This window comes from Staurois parvus, unplaced genomic scaffold (genome assembly GCF_062004578.1).
Source record: "Staurois parvus isolate SC_StPar_1 unplaced genomic scaffold, SC_StPar_1.0 ptg000610l, whole genome shotgun sequence".
Lineage (NCBI taxonomy): Eukaryota > Metazoa > Chordata > Amphibia > Anura > Ranidae > Staurois > Staurois parvus.
Genome location: NW_028318406.1, coordinates 5001 through 9301, shown reverse-complemented (window position 1 = coordinate 9301; position 4301 = coordinate 5001). Strand labels below are relative to the sequence as shown.

Sequence of the window (4301 nt, the reverse complement as noted above, 5' to 3'; positions counted from 1 at the left end):
GACTCTAGCGCAGTGGAGACATGCTCTCTGGAGTGATGACTCATGCTTCTGTCTGGCAATCTGATAGACGTGTCTGGGTTTTGTGATTGACAGAAGAATTGTACTTGCCTGACTGCATTGTGTAAAGTTTGGTGGAGGGGGGGATTATGGTGTGGGGTTGTTTCAGGGGTTGGGCTTGGACCCTTCGTTGCAGTGAAAGGAACTCTTAAGGGGTGGGTGGGTGTGTACACACACTTTAAAAAAGGATAGGTTCATCTTTCGTAGCATGTTGCATCCATGTTACGATCAGACCAGACCCCGCTCTGACAGCTAGCGGGGGGGGAGAAGAGTGGGGTGTTTTTTTTTTAAAGTGGCCGAGTTTTAAAAAATGCGGCCACATCACCCATTCACAATATTCTTTGAATGAGAGACAAGTCCTGACAGCCTTAGCAGCTGTCGACTTGTAGTCTTCAATGAACTACTCCACAGAGTCCTGTTGGTTCGTTCATTCTTCCTGTCAGTATATCTGCTTGCCCGTACGTCCCGTACGGGCAGGCAGATATACTGACCGGTCTGTAGGAGACCTGCATGTCAGCAGCAATCTGCTGATCACTGATGCAATGCTTTACAGGCTCCTGCAGACAAAAATAAATGCACTTCTACCTGCAAAACAACGTGCATTTAGAAATTTACTAAAAAGGTGAACTTATCCTTTAAAGGATGTAACAGCTTGCAGGATCTGCATAGTGCTTTTGTATAATCCATAGTTAGAATGCGCTTCCAAAAGTACAGGTGGATTTCCTACAGTACATGATATCCATCAACTGTTAGAAATCTTGGTTTCAGAAGGATGTTTTCTGTTAAAACGTTGCCCAAATAGAAAAATGGTTACATTACAGTACATTTGCAGCTATACACAATTCAGACAAAAAAAAAAAAAAAAAAATTTACCACCTAAAGCTCATTTCCCAAGCAGCAAGATAGGAAATAACTTTTTACCAATATATTAGCGCCACCTAGTGGCTTTAACAATGTACCTTTTTTTTATTTTACTGTTAAAGTGGACCTAAAGCCTCCTATAATTTCAAAGCAGTGCATTGCATGGTATTGTGTTGCCAACACACTGTGCTAAAAAAAAAAAACATACATATAGCATCTAATTTTTTTTTCATTGCATACCAAATCTACATAGTAGTGTGAACTGAAAAGGCCATAAGACAATTTGCCTTGTGTATGTTGGGGCTGAGTTGTACAAGGCTGCTCTACAAATATTATTATTATTTATTATTATACAGTATTTATAAAGCGCCAATAGTTCGCTCAGCGCTGTACATTACAAAGGGAGACAGAACATGTGACAGAACAATACCAATACAATGCAAAACATGAGGGGATCGAGGGCCCTGCTCTTTCGAGCTTACAATCTAGGAGGGAGGGGGTGGTGGCACAGGAGGAGATAGCTGTGGGGGATGGAGTGGTAGGAAGAGTGGAGGAGGGAGGCAAGTTAGCAGGGGGTGGGGTAGGCTTCCCTGAAGAGATGGGTTTTCAGGGTGCGCCTAAAGGAGAGGAGAGTAGGTGATAATCTGATGGGTTGGGGCAGGGAGTTCCAGAGGATGGGTGACACCCTGGAGAAGTCCTGGAGGCGGGCATGGGAGGAGGAGACCAGGGAACTAGAGAGAAGGAGGTCTTGTGAGGAGCGGAGTGTGCGTGCTGGGCGGTACTTGGATATTAGGTCAGTGATGTAGTTCGGGGCAGTATGGTGGACAGCTTTGTACGTCAGCGTTAGGATTTTGAATTTGATCCGTTGCGCAATCGGAAGCCAGTGGAGGGATTGGCAGAGGGGGGTGGCGGAGACAGAGCGGTTGGAAAGGTGAATGAGTCTGGCAGCCGTGTTCAGGATGGACTGAAGAGGGGATAGCCAGCGGCGAGGCAGGCCAGTGAGGAGGGAGTTGCAGTAGTCGAGTCGTGATATGATGAGGGAGTGGATGAGCTGTTTAGTGGTTTCTGGGGTTAGGAACGTGCGGATTTTGGCGATGTTGCGGAGGTGGAGTCTGCACGAGTTTGTTAAAGATTGGACTTGGGGCTGGAAGGATAGGTTGGAGTCCAGAATGACACCCAGTACTCTGGCCTGCAGGGCGGGTTTGATGGTAGCGTTGTTGGATGTGACGGAGAAATCAATGGGGAGTGGTGTCCGGGCTGGGGGGAAGACAAGAAACTCGGTTTTGGAGAGGTTCAATTTAAGGAAGTGGAGCGACATCCAGTCTGATATGTCGCTCAGTAGGTGTGTGATTCGGGCTGAGACCAAGGGGGTGAGGTGGGGGGTTGAGAGATAGATTTGTGTGTCGTCGGCATAGAGGTGGTAGTTGAAGCCGTGAGAGTGTATGAGTTGGCCAAGGGAGGAGGTATAGATGGAGAAGAGAAGGGGCCCGAGGACAGAGCCTTGAGGGACCCCAACAGAGAGGGGGAGTGAGGGGGAGGTGGTAGCATTATAGGTAACGCTGAAAGAGCGTTGTGACAGGTAGGATGAGATCCAGGAGAGAGCAGAATCTCTGAGGCCGAGGGAGTGTAGTTTTTTGAGGAGGAGGGGGTGGTCGACTGTGTCGAAGGCCGCAGAGAGGTCAAGGAGTAGGAGCACTGAATAGTGGCCATTAGCTTTGGCGGTTAGCAGGTCGTTGGAGAGTTTGAGTAAGGCAGTTTCGGTGGAGTGTAGGGGACGGAAGCCGGACTGTAGGGGATCGAGGAGGTTGTTGTCGTTGAGGTGAGAGCATAGGCGGGTGTAGACTAGGCGCTCGAGGAGTTTAGATGTAAATGGGAGCAGGGAGATGGGTCTGAGGTTGTTCGGGTCATTGGGGTCCAGGGAGGGCTTTTTAAGTATGGGGGTGATGTGTGCATGTTTCAGAGGGGAGGGGAAAGTGCCTGAGGAGAGGGAGAGATTGAAGATGTGGGTGAGGGAGCGTAGGATGGAGGAGGAGGAAGGTCGTAGGAGTTGTGAGGGGATAGGGTCGAGGGGGCAGGTGGTGAGGCGGGCATCAGAGAGGGTCTTGGAGACTTCCTCGATGGTAGTAAGGTCAAAGGTGTGGAGTGTTGGGGGAGCTTCAGTATGAGGAATGTAGGGTGGGGTGGAAGAGGAGGTCAGAGCAGTGGTGGGGCCGTGGGAGAGGGGTGATGAGGGGGTAGCTGAGTGAGGGTGAAGGGGGTTGGAGAGAGTTTGAGCAGCGACGAAGTCCCTGCGGGTTATTGTGTGAATTGGCCCTTACAAGCTGAAGATGGCATCTTAGCTGATTACATCTGCAGTACCATGGTAATTGCAAAGACGGACATCAGCCATTTAAGGGCTTGCCAGTTCACCTGAGAGCCAACATAACAGTCACATCTGCCAGGGTGCTTTCCTAGAGGCATGCATGCTTTAATTTAATTTCTGCTTTAAATAGAAAATATGCTAAATCAATGAAAAATATGAATTATTCAGTTTATTTTATTATATACACATAAAGTCTAAAACAAAACCTAAACCACAAAATAAAATGGAAAAAAACGCTTTTTACAACATCTTATAAAGAGGGATGTTACCTGAAAAATAAATTCTGCTCTACAGATTTAGATTCTGCAACCAAAAGATTGAAAAGAATGGGAGGTTGTTGCTTTTCTAGTTTACTGTATAAACTAAAACGGTTTTAGGTGATTGTGGTCACATTAGAGTACTTTAAACAGAGTATCGTACATGAGTAATTTCTTTGTATTTGCTTCCAGATTTGTTGAAAGCTTGCCCTGAAAAATTACCTGTTTGTGCAAATAAAGTATCCTGTACAGTACTCTATCCTCACTAGTTACTATTGGCAACAGTTCATTATTTCCGCTGGTTTTTATATCTGAACTCCATTGCCACATTTTTGTTTATTGTAGGCAAACTGAATTAAAAGGATAAGATAAAGAAAAATAAGTTCAGATGTAATGCAAGTGTTTCGAGAATCATACACCTCGGTATGTAAATTGTATTTTGTCCATGTCCTTTGCCTGTTCTGCTTTAAAGACATCAGCAAGATCCATAAAAACCAAACAATGGCAACTGAAATATTACTCTCAGATTGACATTTACTGTGCATTGCATATTTCCTTCAATCGCCAGTTATATTGGTATCCATTCTCAGAACATTCTTTTTGAAGTATGAGCAGGACAGATTATAATATATATATATACATATACACACACAGATGAAGTCTGAACATTCAGTCCTTGGCATCACCTACTCCATCTGCATTGATTGCAAACATTGCCTCAGCCTCAGGCAGACATGGAGAGTCATAGATCTTACAGATTCGGG

General features: G+C 45.7%; 1 long non-coding RNA gene across 1 annotated transcript in view; it reads right to left on the bottom strand.

Moving 5' to 3' along the window:
* Positions 1–3434: 3434 nt before the first annotated feature.
* LOC149449598 (uncharacterized) overlaps positions 3435–4301 on the bottom strand; it is a 2867-nt gene continuing 2000 nt past the window's right edge. Inside the window, exon 2 of the long non-coding RNA XR_016315386.1 lies at positions 3435–4301. This exon is cut by the window's right edge and continues 29 nt beyond it. This is a non-coding gene — a long non-coding RNA (uncharacterized LOC149449598).